The sequence below is a fragment of the Accipiter gentilis genome, chromosome 29 (assembly GCF_929443795.1).
Source record: "Accipiter gentilis chromosome 29, bAccGen1.1, whole genome shotgun sequence".
NCBI classification, from domain to species: Eukaryota; Metazoa; Chordata; class Aves; order Accipitriformes; family Accipitridae; genus Astur; species Astur gentilis.
This window is the reverse complement of record NC_064908.1, coordinates 1,987,845-2,010,464: the sequence shown is the minus strand read 5'-3', so window position 1 is coordinate 2,010,464 and position 22,620 is coordinate 1,987,845. Positions and strand designations below refer to the sequence as shown.

Genomic DNA, 22,620 nt, shown 5'->3' with positions numbered 1-22,620 from the left:
GGTGTTTCTGAAAGGTGACAAAGGAGCCCTGTCCCTGGGCTGCACGTCTCTGTGTCACTGACAAGACAGGAGAAAGAGAGCGGTAATGGGTTTCTCATTCTGCTCAGGGATACGTTTCCCCGGCTGCTTGCTTCTTATTTCCAGTCTCTTAATTTCCACCTTTGGCTGCAGCAGTTTCTCCCTCTCCCAGCTAGGATGCAGACACTGCTGCATTCTTATTATTGTTTGGATGATTGTGGCAGAAAGCAGATGCCCGTGCTGTGGACCCGAACGTGCCACAACAGCACCAGTGTGACCTTCCCCAGTTCTTCTCATTAAATTTCTGAGTGAACATCCCCAAACTATTCTCTGAATCTAGAATCTTTCAAAAGGGCACAAATCAAACCGTTCCCGAGGACCTGCTCAGAGGAAGGCTCTCCACACTACCCACCCACGCGAGGGCTGCTGGTGACCCGTGGCGGGCACCGGCGACCTGATCACGGGCACCGGGATCTCAGAGCGGCTTTGCTCTTGGATAACGTGGCAGCGCAGCCTGAGCCAGCGAAAAGTCCGTGCGTGTCACCGGCAGGGAGATGCCAGCCAGCAGCGCGGTGCCTTCTTGTAAACACACAGGGAGCCCTGCACCATGGAAGAGCTCGAGAGGAGCCCAGGAAAGGTGGCATGAAAGCTGCAGATACGGGAGTCCCGTGGAATGGCCGAGTCGGTAGCAGAACGTGTCTGGATCAACGCACAAGAAACCTCGAGCACCGAGGTGCCCCAGGAGAGCGGTCCGACACGGCAACCCAACTCCCCTTGCCCTGGGGAGGGCACAGAGCTGGTGGCCGCAGCACCGAAGGGCACAGAGAAAGCTGGCTCTGCCCTGGGCAGCACAAACAGGCTTTCCTCCAAGGCCAAAGCATCCCTCACCAAGAGGACACCAAAACTGAAGCCTACCTTAGTTTCTCATTCCCTGAGAAGAAGCGATGCTTCTGGGGCAGAGGGCTCTGGTTCAAGGGAAGCCCAGAAAGTGAAAGAGATTCTGCAGAGAATGGGGAGGCTCCGCTGTAAAGCGGAGCACACAACAGTTTTCCTGCTCGGCAGCTTTCCAATTTTTAAAAAGTTGTTCCATTGCAAAGCAAGAAGAGAAGAGTGCAAGCTAGAAATTAAGAAATTTAATTATTTAGATTTTATATACATATCTATGTATGGGACAACAGAAGCTCTTCACTTAGACCACAGCAGTTTTGTACTTTTTCCAGCAATGTCTTCACTCAGAAACTGTACAAAAGCCACAGCCAGTCTGGAGCTGTTGTGCAGCAGAGCTGTCAGCGGAAGCCCAACTTCTACGCGGTGCCTTTCAGTGAAGGTTTTGCAGAGTATTTGTGAACAGTCACTGCCAAAGGCAAGAGAGATCATCCAGGAAGAAGAATCTGCGCTTTCAAACATTATTTGAAGATGACAGAGCATTGCCGTGAACTGACATCCTACCCAAACGAGCCAGGGGACGATGATCCATCCCCGGCTCCGTGTCACCCCCGCGGGAGCGGCTCCTGCCGGCTCCCCACTACCCGGGGGGGCCAAGATGTGGGGGCAGGACAGATTAAGCAGTGTTCAGCGATACAGATATCAAACATCAACAGAAACCCATCGCATGCCCGACAGAGGAGTTTGGGGATGGCCGAGTACAGCTGGGGAGTTAAACACCAGGGAAACAGGAGAGTGGGAAATTTTAACTCTGATTCTTAATATTATTTGACCACTAATTTTTCCTCTTTTTTTGGAAGCAAGTTTAAAATACAGCCTTAAAAGCAATCTGAAGCTATTAGTAACGCAAGGTGAAAGAGAGAGTAAATTCAGGGACACAATATAAACCCAAGCAGCTGAAAGGCCTCAATTAGGCTGAAAGGAGTTATCTGGTATTTAAATAATTATTAGATTGAAGGAATAATCACAGGTCTGAGCCGATTTTTTTCCCCCACTGTCATCCTAATGGAGACTATAATATTATTATTCAAATGCCCATGATTCTCATTGAGGGGGGAAGAAAAAAGGGCTCATTTAATCTCCATGCGACAGGGCTTCAGGAGGCCCGATTAGTCATTTCTCTTATTTCAGCTGTCATTCACTCATGGGCACCATGGTTTGTCATTAGTGATATTTTATGTGCACGGAGGGAAAAAAAAAAGAGCGAAAAAGGAAAATTAAAGCAAAACCAAAAAGAGAATCTCCTGTGGAAAATGACGGATCAAAGGAACAATTTTGATGTCACCAGCGCGGCAGCTGCGTTTGCTTTGCTTTTTCTTTTGGGGTAGGGTTGGTCTCGTGAGCAGTGATTTATACACAGCCCTACGCGAGCACTGCTCTGCCCTCGCCCATCGCCTCTGCCCCATTGGGTCCCGCACTCCTGGGATGCTCCATCCCCTCCGGTGGATGCAGCTCCTACAGCCCCGGCACCTGCAAGACCCAGCAAACGCATCTGCACCGACCCCCAGCTCTCAGCATCCCAGTGCCATTTGCTTTTCCCAGTCTGTCCCTGCATCGTTCCCAGCCCAGAGGCCAGCAGGGTCCCCAGCCACCCTGCAAAGGGGGAGCAAAGTGCGCGATAAAACCCACTATGGTTTTTCTCCTACGGCCACATGGGTTCGGAGAGTTGCCTCACAGAAGGAAGCCTCCTGAGAAATAACGGAGCTTGCAGGGAGGGGGTCAGCGGGCCCGTGATTGCTTTCTAAGCTGGAGGTGGATTTTGCCCTTTTTGCTTTTTATAGTCAAATAAGATTCATTGCTGTGAGGCCGGGAGCAGGGAGACCGGCCAGCTCACGCTGCTGACCTCCCCTGCAGGTCACCGGGCTGTCAGAAATCCCCCAGAATTATCGAAAGGGTCACCAAAAGGGCAGGCTACACTATATAAACTAAACTACAAGAACAAACCATTTGGAACAATCTCACCCTTGCACCAGCGTGACCCTTTCCCTTTGCATTGGCTCCATATCGTATCTGCCAACTGGAATGAAGGAAAAAAGCTGAGAGTTTGGCCATTTCTTCATAGCAAGTGAGAACAGGCGTGCCGGGTCTGCATCCCTCCTGGAGACCATCGGGAATTTTTCTGTGAAACCTTTCCAACCATTAAAGCTGCCAGAGTGATTTATCCCCTTTGAAGAAGCGATATTCAGGACACATTTGTCAGCTATGGAGGAAGACCTTACAGTAATTAATAGGGGTTTGGTTTGGTTTAATTAGACAAAAGCTCTGAGCCAAACTGTCTGATCTAAGCATCTCTGAGCTCTGGGACGTTCCCAGTCCCGATCAGAGTTCTGGGTCTCAGTCCTGCCTCCTCGGCCAAGCCACTGCAGCCAGATGAGCCCCGCGCTGCTGCATCCCCTCTCACCCAGCAGAAACCTGCACGCCCGCTCGCACAAGTCCCCCACTCTCGGCGTCTTCGCCTCTTTCTCCAGCAAGAGAAGCCTCAGCGCATTTGAGCCCCAAGCAGCGGATTTTCCCAGGAGCAGGACTGCTGGGAGCCTCAGCACCCATCGCACACCGCAGCGGCACCGAGGAAGCCCGAGGTGCAGCAACGGTGCGTTTGAAACCCAGGTAGCCTGCAGCAGCCAGCTCAATTGTTTGCTTCAGAGTTTGACAGCAACTGAAGTTATCGGCAGCTTGATGGGAAGTAATTACAGTTTTGTAATACAAAGCAACGAGGAGGACTCCTAGCACTTTTTCTTTGTTGGTTTTTTTTTAGAATATTTTGACTCTGACAACAGTAAGAGCAAGTAGCAAATCACCAGTAAGGTGCCTGGCATCAGGTCCGAGGTTTCTGCAGAGGTTACTGAACCACAGGGACGACAAATACCAAACCTTTCCTAAAGCATAACACTGAACCCTTTGGGTTTCAGGCTGAAAACCCCCTTTATGCCTCACCCTTCTGCTTCGCTGCCCCTCGGCAGTGCCTGTCGCCCGCTCCGCAGGGCTGTGCTGGCAGCCGCAGGCAGGAACCACACCAGGAGCTGCGTCCCCACTTCTCTGGAGCTGCTTATTCACAGGGATGGTATTTCACAGGCTGGTCAGCTTTCTGAGAAAGAGTTAAGAGGCCAAAATACAGTATTGTGATTATTGCTTCCTCCAGCCCTGGGACAAGGAAGAGGAGGGGAAGAACGAAACCCAGCCATGAAAAGGCATTTCCCTGATAACAAACACGATTGCATGAATTATGCACAAAATTTGTTCATATTGTCCAGACTTCAGATATTGTTTATACAATGCATACCGGATAAGCCACCTCTCCCCACCATCTCCCTCTTGAGCACACACATCCCAACAGGTCTGGGGGAAAAAAACCCAGAAAATCCCAGGGAGAGACCTGCTGTAAGCCCCATATTTGCAACTGCATTTTGGAGAGCACGGTGCAGCACCCTGACCTGACCTTACTCCTGGCTTTGTCCCAGACTTGCTCAATAGACCTGGGCAAATCATGTTACTCAGCCTCAGCTGTTCCCCCTGTGAAATGGGGACAATGCTCCCATACATGAGGCACTCAGATGTTCAATCGATAGAAAACTCTAAAGGGACTTACCAGGCATAAACCGCTGTAGTAAAGTATGTGGAAGGGACTGGTTTAGTGCTTCTTGGTGTGCCTCTGTTCATACTCTTTGATCAGAGATTGTTCAGCAGAGCAGGGCTACTCTCCCCTGGCAGTGGTGACAAGCAAACATAAGCACGGCTACCCCTGACTCCCAAAGGTGCTGAGACATCCTTGCGACCCAGCAAGGAGGCATTTCTTTAACATTGACAAAATCATCACCGTCTCCAAGGGAGCACTGGCTCCTCTGGCAAAACTAAAGCAGGACCGCAGCTGTGGCTCCGGTGTGGCATACACCCAGCTGTGCATTGCAGCTGGAGACATTTAACCCACCAACCCCAAAAGAAGTCCAGAAAAATTCATAATCAACCTAGGACACCTAGGTGGCAGAAATTAGACACCTTTTTCTTTCCCTGTGCTGATACTTGACACCTGCTATCTGAGAAACCACAGCTGGCAGCTATTGAGCTTCAAGTACACTGCTGCGAAATAGCTTATAAATTACCTTGCATCAAGAGAGGAGCTGGGAAAAGAGGACTTTATTCACCATGCAGTCCCCGAGGACAGACCCAAGGCTGGCAACAACACCATGCACTAGAGCATGGAGCAGAACAGACCCTTATTTTCCCGGTTGCCTTGAAGTATGACACAAAGAGAAAATTTAACACTTCTTAAGTTTCATAGCTGGTTTATGCAAGTTTGGGGAAGTCTCAGTTTCATCCAAACCTGTGTAAACAGGTCAATGGCTTTGGATAACATTAAATCATACAAATTTGTGGTCAGAAAGATGCGATTCTCTAATCCAGTCTCCTGCTGCAAGGACCAGCTATAATCATAATTCAAGAGATGTCTCTCTAAACCATCCTTAAGGACCTCCAGAAACAGAGTCCACAACCTCTCCAGGCAATCTAGGTCAGTATATCCCTTAGAAAGTGTTTTTTTCTAGTTTCTTACCCAAGTCCTGATGGACTGAGGTTTATTCACCCCTCTTCACTGGTGCACCTGAACATCATTTGATTATTCATGGACTTTATTCCCAACAAAATAGAATTTAATGGATGGTGACCTTAGGTGCAAGCAGATTAAACGATTAAATGATTTGCCCAAGGCTAGTCAAAAGGTCCCAGTGGCAAACCTAGGAGTTTTATCTCTTGAGCCTCAGCCCAGCCCTCTTTCCCCAAGTGACATCCAGCTGCAGTTTATTACAAGAGAACATTACAGTGCAGCACAAGGGAAGATCACAGAGCGGCCACCGAACTGGAGGAGAAAAATAAGCAGCAGCTTCTCCTGGCCTCACTCCAAGTGCACCACAGGCAAGTGAAGAACCCCAGCTTCAAATTAAATGGGTCCCCAGCCACTCCATTAAACAGAAATCCTGAAACAGAAATCCTTTGGCTGTGCCAGCCCTGTACAGCGAGTGGTGTTCGTTATCCCCAACACTCCCTACGGCAGCCAGATGTATTTACACAGTAGCCACAGTGCTGTTACCTAAGTAAACCAGGAAATTGTACATTTGTTAAAATTAGGCTCTGAGATGCTGAATCCCCAACTGTGCAGCTATAGATTTCACTCAGCCAGCAGCGCTGAAATTATTAAGAGCACGCCACTGCCTGCGTGCACATTCAGGCACGTTTCCCCATTCGAGGGGTGGTTACTGGTTATGATGCTCCATGCCACTCCAGAACAGGATTATTTTTTCAGATTATGAGCAATAACCAGCAAGGCAAACCTACATCGTGCTGTCCATCGCTGCGCCTTCCCCCACCACACCGGGCGGGTAGGGGTCGCACGGCACCAAACCGGGGCCGGAGCCGTCGGGATGAGAAGCGGAGGAACACGCGAAGGCAGAGGTTCATCATCGCTGCTGCGTGACCAGCACCATCGGCTCACTGCTTTGCTACAGATTTCAGCTGCCAGCCGCGGTTCTGGCATTCCCACCACAGAAGTGGGAGAAATTACGATCCAGGTACCACTGTGGGATCACAAGGATTTGGAAAGAACACAACTGCAAAAGCCCTTAAATTAAGAACAAAACTGAAGCAGACAGGTTGATGCAGGAGAGAGCCACACAGCACTGAAGAACCCTTCAGGGACCATTAACCAGCCCTCATCAGGCCTGTCTTAGTGGAAGTATGTGCTATGAACTGCAATCAACACCAGCTTTATCAACGACACGAAGGAAGTGCCTTTACCTCTCAAAGCCTCTTTACACAGGGCTGCCTGCCCTTTTAAGTGCATCACGGGGGTGCTTGATGCAGTTTTTGAAAGTGTTTCGAGGTGCCTGAATCCTGGGAAATATAAAGCATCTTCATTCCCTGCCCAGTCTGCTTCACCAAGCACGGCAAGCAGCGACCGTCGCAGAGCTCGCAGCCACGCAGACAGCGGCCGGTTGCTGGTGGGATCCCAGCAGGTCTTGCACATCAGCGCCGGCAGCCAGGAGCCCCCAGCCTTGCATTCTGAGGTCCGGCCAAGGACCCCAAAGCCTGGAGCCGTCTCACCTCCGTCCCACCATCAGCTGAACATCCTCCCCTTTCCTACAGCGTTTGGACATCAACGTCTACTCGAGAAAGTGGCTTCTTCCCACTCATCTGCTCCATGCTCCTCTGCCCTGCTTTTCAATTTCAGAACTCTGGCAGATCACTGATTAATTCAAGCCTGTTTAATAACCCTTCTGTTTAGATGAAACAAGCTGTCTTGTTTTCTTTATTTTTAACACTAACTCTTGTTTCTTTGCTAAGGATCTTTCTGTCATTTAAAAACTTCTCTCTCTCTAACCAAGCTGATAATAGGATGGAGAAAGCATCTGCTTACGTCTACATCTGACATCAGCCAGAAGTTACAGCACAAGGCTAAAGAGGGACCGGACACCTTGGGTAAGAGGTCCCAAAAGCCTGAGCTTGTCTTGCAAAATCATTAGCTATACAAATCCCTGCATAGCTCAGCCCAGAGTGCAAACACCGGGAACCACAGGGCCAGCTCCCGCCAACACAGGCGAGAGGAAAGGAGACACGGGAGCCGGAGCACCCAAACTCCTCGCACGGCTCATCTGCAAGAAGGGTCTCTGTGCTTCAGCACCCTGTTGCGGCTGGGAAATACGCCTTAGAAAAACCTGAAAGCTGTCACACTGCCGCAAACTCTGCCCCACGCCGTGCCCCCGGCACAGCAATCGATTGGCAATGGTCAGGCGGGTACGGAGCCCACCAGCTGCTCCCACCAGCAGCCCTCTCCCCTCCGCCGGCCCCCGGCTTCTCTTGCCGTCACCTGCTCTCCCGTGGCGTCCTCACGCCGGAGGGTTTTGAGGATCGACTGGTTTGCAGCGTGACCGCTGCCCAGCGGAGCCTCCTCCCTCCCCACCCGCTGCCCCATCCCGGCTGCAACCCCCAAGTGCTGTGCACAAAGAATAACAGACACAGAGGGACCCGACTCCCGATGGGAATGAGTTGGAGCCTCTCAGCTGTCTCCTGCCTCTTTGAATTTCAAAGCTGCACTTGTCTGTAGAGCAACTGAGTCATTTCCTTCCTATATCCAGCCTATCGGACTGGATCCAGCAGTGCCCGGAAAACAATAAATCCTTCAAGGACTTGTAAGGCCATATTTCACAGGAATGCAGCAAGCCTGCCTGCTTGGAGAGCTCCTCGCACACCCTTTAATTCAACACTCCTCCGTGGAAGCTGTCTCGCCCTGGCCCCGGTCCCATCCGAGCACAGCAGCGGTCCCCATCCCTGCCGCGGTCTGGTCCCCATCCCTGCTGCGGTCCGGTCCCCATCCCAGGGCACTGCAGGAGCCCAAGGGTGGACCAGCACTTGCAACCCACGCAGATTAATACCACCTCATCACCCCCGACCAGATGCATCACCGAGGGGCTGATGGGGTAAGAACTGATAATTAAATTCCCTTGATTCCACAAAACATATGGAGGATCTAGGCGGGAGAGAAACTACAGCTTAATTTGTTGCAGGACTTCACCAGTAGATACTTTGGCAGACCAAAGGAAAGCTGCAGCCACAAAGGAGGCTGGTCTACAAAAAACAGCGGAGCAAAGCAACCTGTGAGAAGCAGGGCAGGTCGTAAGAATACTTTCAGCTGGTTCAATTTTGTAAGCGTCTCCTTTACAACCACAAATTGGTCTTCCAGATCCACAAAACATTTCTATCAAGCTCATGAGGACTGGGGAGGAGGGCAAAGACAAACTCAATGATTTGAGCTATCTGTGGCCTGAAAGCTGCAGAAATTCCACTGAAACCACAGGGTTAAGACGCTTGGTCAAAAAGAAACTCCCGAATTTGAGCTGCCATGCAGCTCCGAGGAAAACTGATGCATGCTCCAGGATCACTTCAGTACCACTCCTGTTGTCTTTGCAGATGTCAGAAGCAAAGCCCAACTGACTTACATTAAGATTCATAACACTGTTAACCAAATAATCCCACATACATGAGAAAAACTAAATGGCAAGGAAATTAATATTACATCCTCTTCAGTAACAAGATGGCTAAAGCAGATAATCTGGCAAAGCGTCGTGTTTATAATGGAAATTTGCAGAGAATGTAACAGGAATTGTCAGGGATGAACAAACGAGTCAATATTTTGCTTTTTCTCATGTTAAAATTTGCCCTGTTTGTGCAAAAACCACCTTTTTTAAAAAAAAAATCTTGGGAGGAGGAGGAAATTAAGCCAAAACTATTTGGTTTTCAATAGGTCTTTGCAGCTCATGTAAAGGACAGTGTGAGAGCAGGCACTGGTGGGGAAGGTTGAGCCACTCAAAGCCCTGTGCTGGCAGGACTCACACCCAGGGAGACTGTACCTTTACTTAAAAGTAAATTAGATCTCATATCAAGAATGGGATTGGCATACAGTTCATTTCGTACAAGTCTGCAAGGAAGTGAATGTTTAAAAAAACCTACTGCTAAATTCACACTCAGAAGTGAAAAACTCCATCTGCAAAGTCAGTCCAATTGCACCCAACTTGTCACTCCTGAGGTTAAGCCTCCCAGTGACCCAGTACCCTGGGCAGGGCTTATGTTTTTTAAACAAGTTATACATCATCCTTGGAAGTCCTTAAAAGAGTCTCTGCTTTTGTTTCTTTCTGAGAATTTGTTCTAGCACTTCTCAGCTCAGCCCAAGACAAGTTGTGGCCACTTCCAAGTCAGAAAATTTATTTGGTGGAACCAATGGAACAGAGTTGCCCCCGCCACACATTTTATGCCTTGAAAAGCCAAGTTACACAAGCACTTGTACCAGCACCTTATTATATCCCAGTGGACAAGCAAAGGGGCTCCTGGCTCTTTCTTCCAGTGAACTCTGGAGTGCTTGCCCATGCTCCTTGGTTGCTATGAGATTTTAAAGACACTCTAAACCTGTTACCACCAAACGGGCCTTTAACACAACTCCTGCTCCACAAGGCTCCTCATCTGCCAGTCAGGCCAAACGCGCCACAGTCCACTGATCAGAGAAGGGCTCATCGCTGCTGCGGCAATTAACTCCTTGCAAACTGCAGAGAAAACTTTACAACAACTAGGAGAGAAATAGCCTGCAGTGAACCTTTTGCTGCTGCATCATGTCTCAGCCAAATAGATTACTTGCTGTGGATGTTTTTCATCTGGCCCTTCCAGCTTCTGTAACACGATGGATGATGCCTCCGTAATGTTAAATTGATTTGGAAATACAGAGGGGCAGACATCAAAGGTAGAATTTTTAGAAGGTTTTGGGCAAACATAGAAGCATTTCTCATTCCAGGGTGGACTTTGAGAAGCTCTTACTCCCAATTTGCTTACTCCAGATTTTGAGAAGAGCTCTCCCCGGACCCCATAAGTACATAAGCAGCATCTCCGGAAAGCACTCAATACACCACAAACCGACCCAGAAAAACTGCAAAGAAAAACCAGCCCTCACCTGGCAGCCTAACCACGGCAAGCAGTCTTGCCTTTCTGGCTGCCCTACATCTCCCAGAGTCAATGGCGGAATGAAGGAAGGGATTTAGGCATCTTTGGTGTTACTTGTGCCCCACCCTCAGCGTTGACACTTAATAAAATGAAAACAGCAGAAGAAATGTTCAGGGCCCTGCAGTGGTACAGGTGCGGTTTGTATTCGTGTACATGGACAAACCAGCACTCTCCTGTGCCCACGTGAATTTTGATAAAGCAGGTGTCTACTACATCCACACAGTCACTCCTCCTCAAAGCCCAGGATAACCGAGATGCCGAGAGCATGCAGCAGTCACACCCAGCTGTGCCCTGAATCACACGGAACAACCAGCCACAGCTTAGCAGGAGCGAAACTCCGAGCTGGGGGCTTTGCTGCTGGGACCTCGCTGTGCTCCTACAGCACAGTCAGAGCTGCAACACCCCAACCACGCTTGGCCCCTCTCAACACCCAGGAGGGCAGGAACTCCCATGGTTTAGCTTCAGCGTGGAGTTAAAAACCTGTGAGATGGCAAATCTTCAGCATAAGAATAATTTCCCCGTTAGGAAACCTACAGGCATGCTCCCTTTTCCTCCCCGCCCCACCTCTTCGCACTTCCATTAAAAATGAAACGGAAATTCACAGGCTTTTTTTTTTGTTTAAATAACATTACAGGCTGTGACATAAACCAGCAAAGGCAGGAAATATGATCATGAGGGCAGTGCTCCATCCTCTGCTCCTGTCACTGCGACTTTTTGGGGACTTGGCAAATGAATGAGTAAAGGAGACAGCCTGCGTGTTTTATGGAGTTGAACTGTAACATCCCTGTTAAGCAGCCAACTTACCATTTCTCTGCTCTGACATCAATAAATCTACCCAGCCACAGGGAACAAAGCTCCTCACATGAACTGGCTACATGTGAATCCCTTGTATTTGGCTACCTGGGCAAGCAACCAGCCCGCTGGGCTCTGCTGCACTTGCTGCTGCTTTCGTAATACTCTCAAAGAAGTGGGAAATGGCCTTTGCAGTAACGTGACTTGGGAAGTTTTAAGCCTGCTACCAGCACACGCGTGTTCATTACAGCACCTGCTTTTCCAACAGCCAATTCCCAGAACCTGAGCTTCCCACTCGTGAGGAGGGAAACGGCCACTTTGGGCTGTAAAGAAAATCTTGACAAGGCAAACTCTGAAAGCCCAGCACTCAGGAAGCAAATAAAAAGAATTCAAAGCCTCGTTTTAAGTATCACAATTCATCTCAAAACCTTAGAGCTCAAACTCACTTTTTGGAAGCTCATTCCCGGGTTAACAAACCAAAGTGGCGTTATGCATGAACACCGCGGAGAACCCCTGCACGCCTCCAGATCTCTGCCCCTCTCTTGCTGGACGCCCAGTTTCCTCCATCACCTCCAGCGCACCGTGCCGCACACGAGGGATCGCTCCAAGCTCTCTCTTACCGGTGACATGAAACCGCTATGGAGGAAAAACTACACATAAATCTCTCCGGAAGGCATTCGTTCCCAGGCTCGTCGAGCCTGGAAATAACACGAGGAACTTATTCCACGCTGAGTCAGGGTCTGACAGCGGCTCCTGGACCCGCCGCGGTGGATCCGCTTCCTTCCCGGCGCACGTCACGGGCGGCAGAGCGAGCAACAGCCCAGCGCTGCCCCAGAGGTTTCCTGTTTTCCCCAGTGCCGCGCAGCTTCCCGAGACACGGTACAGGGAAACGGGGCTCCGGAGCCTGACACCGAACTGCCGCAGGAATTAAAACTGCTGTTTTTCAAATGCTGTTAAGGGCCAGCCAGGAGCTGACGGCAAAGTAAGCTGTTTCCTTTAACCTTCCCTGATATACACGGGGAACGGCCTCTCCGAGGACTACCGCCCCCCCGTCCAACCTTGCCTTCACTGGGAAGATGGAGTAAGATTTGCATCCGCATCCCAAGGGCTTCCCCCCACACACCCTGGCACTCCCATTGCTGAGCCCCGTGCCCGAGTCGAGGCCACGGCAGGCGGGAGACACCGGTCCAGCCCCCGGGGAGCCCTCCTGGCCCCTCCAAGTCACCGCGGAGAGGCAGAGACCGGGTCCGTGCTCGGCTCCTCCTGCCTGCGCCCACTCCCCTGAGCAGTCTCCTGCTCACGAGGGTTTTTGCTGGTGTTAACTGTTCACGTGGAGGCTTCTGCTGGAGCAGCAGCACCCTAAGACAGCACCTCCCCTTGCTCCCACCAGCACCAGCGGCCGTGAGCGCAGCTACGGCGTTACGTGGCACCGGCACCCACCGGGAGAGCCCACGCCGCTGCCCACCGAGCCCGAGCAAAGGCTGACCTAACGGCCGCTTACCGTGCTCGGGAGGAGGCTCAGCCTCGGCGGCAGCCAGGAAGGAGACTGCCCTTCCCCTCCAGCTCCCGGCCGCGAGGCGCCGGGCTCGTGCTCCAGCCCCGAGTCCCTGCCGCGCTCCGAGCCCCCTCCTCGGCGGCACAGCCCCGGGTCAGCCGGTGGCTCCGTTAATGAGCCCTGAGAAAGGAGCAGCGGGAGGAGGCGAGGTGAGAGGTCAGCGTAATATTTACTCAGACGTCACCTTTCACTTTTCTGAAGCGGGGAAGCGGTGCCGGAGCAGGAAAAGGGCTGCGAGGGACGTTCCTGTCTGGGAAGCCGCTGGAACACTAAGTGCAACACACAGCCGGCTCCAGAGAGCCAGGGCCTTACAGGGCAGGAGCCCTCCATCGGACCCTCAGACCCCAAAAACCACACGGGGCTGGGGACGGGCTCTGGGCTCTTCCCACCATCGCTGCCATCCGCCCCGTCAGAGGCACAGAGGGAACGGCTGGGGTAGGCAGGACCTCTGAAGAGCAGAGAGCCTCTCCAGGTCCGCCGTGCTTCAGGAGATCCCCAGCCAGAGAGGAGCCCATCACACAACGGGGCTGTCCCTCCACACTGTGATTTTAAGGAACCCACAGGAGACAACAGCCCACGGTGCAGGGAACTACCATAGAAATGCATCAGCTGGTAACAAAATTTCCCCGGTGGACCCGTTTCTCGGAAGAGCCATCTCCTCCGCCACATGGCGAGATGGTACCAAGCGTGCCTCGCCGCATGGAGCTTTGTCGATGAAGCCCAGCACCGCGGGCAAGGCTGGTCCCGGGGCAGGATCGGTGCAGGGCAGCGCTGGTCCCGCTGCCAGGCGGGGAGGAGCAGCACTCGCTGCTGCCCTGGCACAGCCGGGGCCCTGGCTCGCAGGGCTCTCCCAGGCTTGCTATCGCTCTCCCTTTTGAGATGATCTGGACTTTTCTTTTTTTTTATAACGTGACTCTGACGCCTTTTATCTCCCGCTCTGAATGTAATTTTAGCCCAGGCAAAGCAGGATTAAATTTTCATAATATGATACATTTATCTCACTTTTCATCCCCCCCCCCCCCCCCCCTCCGTCCCCCCCGTCACCATCTCCCAGTTCAATTTCAACCAAACAGAAGCAGCGATTACAGTGAGAAACACGAGATGGACCCTACCCGATAACGGAGGGGAGGGCACCTCTTTCCCAGCACCCTGTCCCTGGCAGCCCCCCACCACGCAGCAGCCAGCATGCCAGTAGCCGAAGCCAGGCTGACAGCATCGCTCGGGCCCTCTGAAATACACAGATGGATCGTAATTCCGACTCAAAACCCAGCAGAGAACATGCAGCAGATTAGGTACATCACTGACATATGTTGCACTCGTGTGTTTGGTAAACTTGCGCTTTCCCGGTGAAGTCCTGCTAGAGCAGCCTCCCCCCCACCCCAGCAGCTCCCAGCGCTTGGGCTCGGACCGCAGCGGGCAGAGGAGCCACAAGCCACGCCGGGGAGCCACGCTTTCCTGGACAAGGAACAGGGAGAGGCAGCCACAGCCAACCTGTCTCGGCCGGGAACGTCTCAAAAGCACCAAAATCCTCCTGCCCCCGCCAAGTGCTGTGTCCAGCAAAGCGCCGGGTGAGACTCCCAGAACCTGAAACTCGTCCTCCCCTCCGAGGGACCGAGGCTCACCCACCAGGCAGCGGCTGCATCTCTGTGCAGCTTTGCCAGTTGCTGGGTTTATGTTCATTTTTTTCAGCTGGGCTCCACCAGCCTGATCCGGAGGATCCCCTCTAGTGGGATGCGAAGGTATTTCAAGCCCACATCCCACTCCCATCTCCTCCCCAGCCATCTCTGCACCAGCCGCCAGCCAGCCCCGCTGCCCAGGCTGGGCGGTGGGCTGCAGCGGGGAGCCGGCTCACAAATTACTCGCCCCGTTTTGCCAGAACCATTTGGGGCGAAGTCAAAGCCAGGCTGGAAAGGCAGATGCCAGGGAGGCGGCGCGGATGGGAAGGACCAGAGGAGGGAGGAAGATGACAGCAGACATCGAGGGGAAATCCCCTTCAGCAAAGAGGGGATGATGTCCACCAGCAAAACATCTACCTTTGACAATAACGTGCCACCTGGACCACACGCTTCACCAGCAAGCCTGGGCGCTCCCTGCAGAACGCGGGCTGGCGGCACCCCGGCCGCCCTGCGATGGTTGGCACAGCGGCACGTGGAGACCTGGCCCGAGGCGCCCACCGGGTGCACTCGCAGCCCATCTCCCTCGCTGGCACTAAACCACACAGTAAATACATATATTTTCACTGCAGAGAAAGAATCCAAACACGAGCCCCGGGCAGCCACCGCTGCTGCCCAAGGACAGCACGCTGCCCTCAATTCTGCTTTTGTTCCCGCTTTGCTTTTTATCCCGGAGGCTCCCTCTGCACCACTTTTGCAGACAAAGAGCTTGTGGCCTCCTCGGACCAAAACGCTGTCAAGTCTCGCACGGCCGAGCCGTGCCCTCGCCCCGGCCCGGGAGGGAAGGTGGGCACCCAATGAGCAGAACCACGGGGGTTGCGCCCAGGATGCTCTTGGTGGTACAGACACGTCGGATCCAGCCAGCGGCGCTTGTGGCTCAGCCCCGGGAAGAAGTTGGTGGCACCTTTTCCCCCTTGGCTCCCCCTTGCCCTCCCCTTTGCTGTTGTGGCGGTGGCCTCCCAGCCAAGCTGGTTAAGAGATTAACACTCTAAAAACCACATTTACTCTAATTAGCCATGAAATCTTTGTAACTAAGTGAAAAAATGTTTCCCTTGAGGGATTTTTGTCCATTCATCACTGTTTGAATTGCCAGGGAGAGCGAGGGGGGGAAAAAAAAAAAGAGAAAAGATGGGGGAAGAGAGAAAAAACCCTCAGATCTAATGAATTAATAGCAGAATGCCCTGGGGGAGCAGCAGGCTCCTACAAAACACGGGCACCTCAAAGGGGGCTTTTCACAGGCTCGCCGAGGGGACGCTTCTGAATTATTTGGAGTTAACAGACTGTAACACAATGCTCCGCTCCCTGTACGAGCTGGGCAGCTTGGCCAGTGCGCTGCGCTCCTCCCTTCCCTTCCGCAGGGACGGACAGACGGACGCTGTGCCCGGCTGCGTGTGCAGACAGCTGGGTGCCCCTGTCCTGCAGACAGCTGGGGGGGGACGGGGCTCTGCGGCCAGCACGGCCAGCACCCTCAGTTACTATTTTACTGGGAAAAATGTTTCAGAGTTTGGTGGGAGGGGGGCAGAGAATCTTGCCACAACTTAGGCCTATAAATATTTCATATCGCTGGAATAAGAACGATTATATTCCTGCCAGCACTTTTCTTGTGTATTTTAAATGTGTCACCGCCTTCTACTTTCTCCCCCGTTTGTGTTTCTTGTAACAGGCCCATGAAATAAAGATTAGCTGAATAATCAAGAGTGTTTAGAAATGTGAAGGGGCCTGTCTCAGGAGCACTGCATGCTCAGGTTCATCTTTTTTTTCTTTTTTCTTTTTTTTTTCTTTTTAAGGATGCCAAACACAGATGGGGGAGTGCAATTTTCACACACTGTAAGAGACGGGCTGGAGCGGGAGCGAGCACGGCGCCCGAGCGTGCAGGGACGAGGCGAGCAGAGAGCACACGCTTCCCCGTCAAAAATGACAGCCTCAACGCCACGCAGAAGAGGGGGGCACTCTCCCCCATTACATATTTATTGTTCAAACTGCAGAGGGGCCAATTAAAACAGCTTGATCACTGCCACGTTCAAACAGACGCGTACATGCTCAGAGAAGCGGGATGAGAGAAGCAGGTGTACGCTTTCCTGTTGCAATACAGTGCAGTCTGCTCCTCTGAGAGTCACCAAAACAACCTCAGCTGAACAAAGGTACTTCTGAGACGCAGCCCAGCTCCCACAGGAAAGCATCGTGTCGGCACCCAACAGCAAGCACAGCTTTCCATCTTAAGCCTTCTTGCCACGTGCCCCGTGCAATTTCTGCACGTTAGCTTTTGCTTTCTTTCCTAGTTCAATTCTTCATATAAGCTGCCTATGGCATGAGAGAGTCTGCACCTACAGCTGCCCTAGCTTTTGGGCAATTACTCCAAGACATGCTCTAGACTCCCACATTTAACTGCAGCAAGAGTTCCCAAAGTAAGTTCTGGAAAGCCTTCTAGTGGTAGCTAAATTGGAGATCTCGGGAAGATACTGTAAATCACATGTTTCCCCGAGACACCACAGGGTCTGCACAGCAAACTGCTCCAAATGTCATTTCCATTTAGCTGCTTCGCAAGCCAATTTGTCACATACTAATGCAATTTGCTGAAGAGAGTTAAAGAGCACGGGGCGGTAGCAGTCACCTCTTCTCCAGGCTCCCCCAGCCAGCCTGGATCTGCATTTTCCCTTTTGCATCCAGCTGAAGTTCCCTTTTGCCGAGAGGCAGGGGAAGCTCGGGGTTAACGTGAGGAGCAAGATCGAGCGTGGCAAGAGCACGGGAAAAGCTGTTTCTGTCATATTAGTGGATTGTATGCAGATCTTATGCAGCATCTGTTACCTGTTTCCACCGCGCAAACTTGTTATAAGCCGGGGGGAAACTCCACAATTAATTACATCAAACAACACTATAAAGACAATGAAGAGTAAATTGGGTTACTTTATCTTCCTGCAACAAGCGCTGTGGAGATGGTTAGAAGAGTGGAGAAAGATGACTGGTTTGCTAGATAAGCCATTTCACAACAGCAGTTGTGCATTCACGTTACTCATTGCTTGCACCAAGTTTTGTAAATCACAGCTGCTTTATCTGCTTCCCTGCACCATCCCAAAATATCACATTTAAGCTCTGAGGGTCCTCAAAGTGACAACAAATGGCAAAAGGACAGCAATAAAGAGAAAAAACCATTGCATTTTAAAGGCTCTAACACCTCTGTGTCAAAGGAAAAAAGCTAAACATCTGTTCTGAAGATGGCACAGATTTCTTCCGAGGCATCTGTCTTTCAGCTGTAAAGTGGGTCATTTGATTTAACTTTTAGACATCGTGTCAACGAAGCCATCCAGAGAAGGAGAGACAAGACCATCTCCCCAAGTCAGCTGAGATCTATTAAACACACTCAAACCACCAGTAAAGCACCAAGTGCTCAGCAAGTAACAGGGGGAAACCCTGTCAGCGGTAGGTTTTTACATCATGGTACTCTGCTAACTTCACCTTCCCTCACCTCCAAGCCAGTATCTTGAACTGTAGGTCACAGATGTACCATTTTTTTCCTCTACCGCTTACTATTCACCTCACTTAATATTAACCTATTGACTTTCTGATACCCCTTAGAACACAGATTAATTGAACATCATTCACTTCACCTCCAGGAACGTGAAAGTATTGGCCGTAGCTCGAATGGAGACAAAGCCTGTAATGCCTGACCGTGCCAGGTTAAACGGAGGTCACACCAAGGGAGGACAGCCTGGCATCTCCGGCGCTCGCACGGAGCAGCCTCCGCCGGGATCGACACGCACCATCCCAGCAGCTGCGGGGCTGGAGAAGACTTGGACCATCACACCGAAGTTCGGATTTCCGCGAAGGGAGCACAAGCGCGTTTGCCTTCCCTCCCCTCGTCCCCTCTCAGAACGGGTCTTGCGAGGGTTTGGGAAAGTTTTAGTGGGGATTTTTCCCCAAGATTCAGGGGCATTTTCAGAAAAGTCCCTCCTCGGCAACAGTAACTTTTTACGGAAACGAGTTTATTCTGGTGCATCGACTGCTCCCGACCGTGACTGAGCGGTAACAAATGCCAACAGAATTAACGAGAAAACGCGGACCGGTATAACGTGTACACGCGTGTAAAACCGACCGGAGCGGGAGGGAGGGATGTGTCCAGGAGGAGGGGAGCTCGGAAGGATTTCTTTATCCCCCCCCCCCGCCCCGCGGGCACCCCCGGGTGCCGCTGCCCCGGGCACGGCCGGGAACCGGCGCCGCCGAGCTGCAGCCCCCGGGACCACCCGGCACAGGCGGCCACGGTGGGCACGGGGGGGGGGGACGAGCCCAAACCTCCTCCCCGCACCTCCCCACCCGCCGGCAGGACCGCGGCAGCGGGGATGCCCGGGGGAGCCCCAACCCCGGGGACGCCCCGCACCCCCGGAGGATGCCCGGGGACAGAAGCTTCCAACCCCCCCCCCCCCACCACACCACCACCACCACCCCGCCGCCTTCGCCAGCCTCGGCCACTCACCAAACCTCGCCGCTCCGCTGCCTCCCGCCCTCCTCGGGAGTACCGGCTCCCCGGTTCACGGCGGGGTAATCCACACGGCCCCCGGCACCATGGAAATCCAGGGCCGGGCTCCCACCGCTACTCCTTAACCTCCTTCCCGTAAAACCCCCCAACCTCCCCCAGCGCGGCTCGGCTCGGCTCAGCCCCGCCGCTCTCTCATACCTCCGCAGCCCCCTGCCCGACTACGGCCGGCGGCGAAGCCCCGGTTCCCCTCCGCCCCGGCATCCGCCCGCCGCCGCCGAGCCCGGGCGCGCTCCCCGCCGAGCCCCGAGCCCGGGCGCGCTCCCCGCCCGCCGCCGCCGCCCGCCCCCGCGCCGCCCCCGCTCCCCGCGGTTAACCCTTCCCCAGCCTCGGCGCCGGGGAGCGGGGCTCAGCGCGCCCTCCCGCAGCAACAGCGGTGCGGTCCCCCTGCTCCTCTCTCCCCTCCGCCAGCGCCGGGAGGGGGGGGGGGGGGGAGCGGCACCGCGCTGAGACAAAGCCCTAAATGCGAAACCGGGGACGGGGGGGGGGAGCGGGGCTGCCTCCCACCTCGAAAGGCTGCGTGTCTTCTCCGCACCGGGGCGGCTGGGCCGGCGGAGGAGGAGTTGAAGGCGCCCGCAGCTGTCCCGCGTTTCTTGGGCTACAGCCTCCCATCGGCTCTGGGAGGGAGCGGGGGGATGGAGGCTGCTGGTTTCTGTGTCCCCGTCCCCCCCCCAGCCCACCCCTCCCCTCCCACACAGTTCTGGTGCGGAGAGTGACGCTTGAGCTCTCCCTTCCTCAGTTTCCCCAGCCGTGCAGACAGGTCAGTCTTCTGCCAAGGCCGTGTCACCTCCAGCGGAGCAAAGGCCGCGTGTGTGCCGCGGAGCCCCCAAAGCCGCCCACCCCCGCACCTCCTGGCCTGCCAAAACCACGGTGGCCACGGCCAGCTGGGATAGGGAACCCACCCGCTGCCGGGAACCAGGGGATCCCTCCTTGGGATCCAGCGGCTCATCCCAGAGCCACCACCTGGCCTCTCCCGCAGGCCTAGGACAAGCGTTCGAACAAACACCTGGAAGCTGTAGGGCACCCAAAGCGAGGAACACCTTCAACCCCCCCTGAGCCACCCCGGTTATCTGCATCGCCCTACAAGGGCTTAGGAACGCGGGCAAACAGGGAGGCAAAGCCAGCCCCAGTGCCGCAGCAGGACAGCGCGGCCACGCTCCTCCGAAAACCCAGAAGCACCGCGGTCCAGCTAAGCCTGCCCCAGCAAGGCAGCACGAGAGCAATTTTGAGGAGTGCAACTGGTGGGGGGAATCAATAACACGACGGATGATCGCCGTTTTCCATTTCTTGTCATCAAGAATTTTTTAACTATTTATTTATTACGTACTGGAATATTTGCGAGAGAAAGGTATCGCCATCGTCCTGGGCCTCTTCCACAACAAACCTAAGTGACTAAACCAACCCAACCTACTTCGGGAAAGCAGCACACAGGACAGTTTCCCCCAGCCCCGCTCGCCCCCGCTGCTGTTAGCATGGCTGCAGAAGCGGCCTCGCCGCATCCTCCCCAGCTCATCGCATGGAGGGACACACCTGATGCAGCACTTGGCACGGGTCAGCAGGACCCTGCAAGAGCAGTTTTGGTGGAAAAAAAGACACAACTGCTGTTAGTTTTGCTCTCTGCCCCGTGCACGGGGTTCAGGAGCCTCTTGCACGGGGGTCCGGCAGGGAATGTCTTTGTATCCCACTGTGCAGCTCCGGATCCTGCACTTTTCCCCGCTCCTGGGAGGGCTGTAACCAGAGCCTGCGCTGCTCCCTCTCCAGGGAGAAAATGACAGGTTAGCTTGCCTGTGTTTCTCCCCATCCTCACCACATTTACCATCCTTCAGAAGAGGATTTCCTTTCCGAGAGTGCCCGTATAACCATCAGTGGAGCACGGGCATACCTCCCTACACATCGCAAGCGCCCAGCCCCATTCCCACGGAAAGGGTCCCCTCCACTTCACTGGGAGCTCTGGAGCGGGGGATTCTGACATCCTGGAAAGATACATAGGTTGCAGCTGTTTAGCTCAGGAGAGGAAACAGGAGACACTCAGTGGATGGCAGCATTGGTTCCTTAGCAAGCTTTTCTCTTTCGCCATTCTGTCCCTAATACATTTACTGTGTCATACATTCACAGCGAATGGTACTAAATCCTATTACAAATACCATCCTTGGTTAAACGCGCATCCCACTAATGCAATTTCTCCTTTTGCAAAAAGCCATACAGGGCAGGTCAGAGTGTCTCAACCACCATTTCTCTCCTCTTTGCAGGTCTGTCTGCATCCTGTCTTCTGTTTATTATTTATTGATGGTCAATTATGTTCCTGTATGGAGAGTCTGTCTCAAGCTAATTACAGGATTGCTCAGCTGGGGAGCAGCCCCGAGACTCGCAGAGTAGCTCACACACGGGGTGTGTGAGCAAAGGGCTGTTCCAGCATGTGGGGAGCGAAACAAAACAGGTGGAGATTCACCTGGGTTTGCTCAGGTGATGGATGTGCCGCTGGGCTAATGAGTTGTCTGTATGCTTTAAATATTAGCAAGCTCTGTGCTGAAACAACGGCTGGAGTAATCCTTCTGTGGATATTTGCGTTCACCTTTTCCTGAAAAGGGTGATAGGCGTAAGCCTTGGAATCAAGGTCTGGAGCTGTAACAGAAGAAAGGACCTGCCCCTAATTCAATCAAACACATATGGTGATAAATGTATAGAGGTGCACATACACGGAAGCGTACAATCCTATGTCCGTAAAACTCCACACAACCTCTGCACACGTGCATATTTATGCACGCTCACGGTATCGCCACACAGAGACACAAACTAAATAGCCAGGAGTGCAAATATTGGTCCACGCCTGACACTCCCCATCACTATATGCATCTGAGCACCCGGCACGGGGGGACAGAAAAGGCCCTTGGACCGCGCTGGGATCCAGCAGCGTGGGATCCAGCGGCATGGGATTCAGCAGCGTGGGATCCAGTGGCATGGGATCCACCCGGGTGCCAGCGGCCACGTCCTCGGCAGCAGGGTCACCGACACCCGCACCCGCGGCTTTGCCAAAGAAACCATGGGCAGCGCCGGTGCGGGTGCAGAGCCCCTCAGCCCATCTCCCAGAGAGCTCCGAGCTGTGCTGTGAAGCGAACCAGGAGCTCAGCGACCGCTGGCCAAGCCGGGAAGATCGGCCATAAAGCCATCTCCAAACTCTCGGCATGCAACTTCTCGTCCCCGTTTCCTCTGACATAGGGAGCTATGCCGAGCGCTCCTTTTCTGCGGGGCAGGATCCGGACCGCAGATGACAAAGCAGTCTTTAAGCAGCTGGTGAAGCAAGGCATCGGTGAAAGATTGGTCTCTGTTTCTAGCCTGTGTATTCGCAATTTCTCTCTGTCCTCATCTTTGATAAACTCCCTTGCTTCAGAGCACAGGGGTCATGAATCTGTCTGAGCCGTGTGAAGCGATGAGCCTTTGAATCCTTCCAGCACCCAGCTCTTCACATTCTCTAAAAGTCCTGGATAACGTGGCTTTATACATTGCCTCTGGCACTTCTCCGCGTGCCCGCAGACGCATCAGGATCCGACATCGGTATTTGCTCTGCATTTGCCATTCCC

At 53.3% G+C, this 22,620-nt stretch overlaps 2 protein-coding genes across 5 annotated transcripts in view; one reads left to right on the top strand and one right to left on the bottom strand.

The window, feature by feature from the left end:
- CD46 (CD46 molecule) overlaps positions 1-1,311 on the top strand; it is a 251,230-nt gene extending 249,919 nt beyond the window's left edge. The window contains exon 13 of the transcript XR_007509979.1: positions 1,302-1,311. The gene's annotated coding sequence lies outside the window, so the exon portion shown is untranslated. The remainder of the gene's footprint in view (positions 1-1,301) is intronic.
- PLXNA2 (plexin A2) overlaps positions 1-19,173 on the bottom strand; it is a 178,613-nt gene extending 159,440 nt beyond the window's left edge. For 3 of the 4 annotated variants that reach the window (XR_007509978.1, XM_049832556.1, XM_049832559.1), the window contains exon 1: positions 18,983-19,173. The gene's annotated coding sequence lies outside the window, so the exon portion shown is untranslated. Of the gene's footprint in view, positions 1-12,787; positions 12,895-18,982 lie in introns of those variants that run through there. The other variant, XM_049832557.1, reaches the window with a different exon arrangement.
- Positions 19,174-22,620: the final 3,447 nt, after the last annotated feature.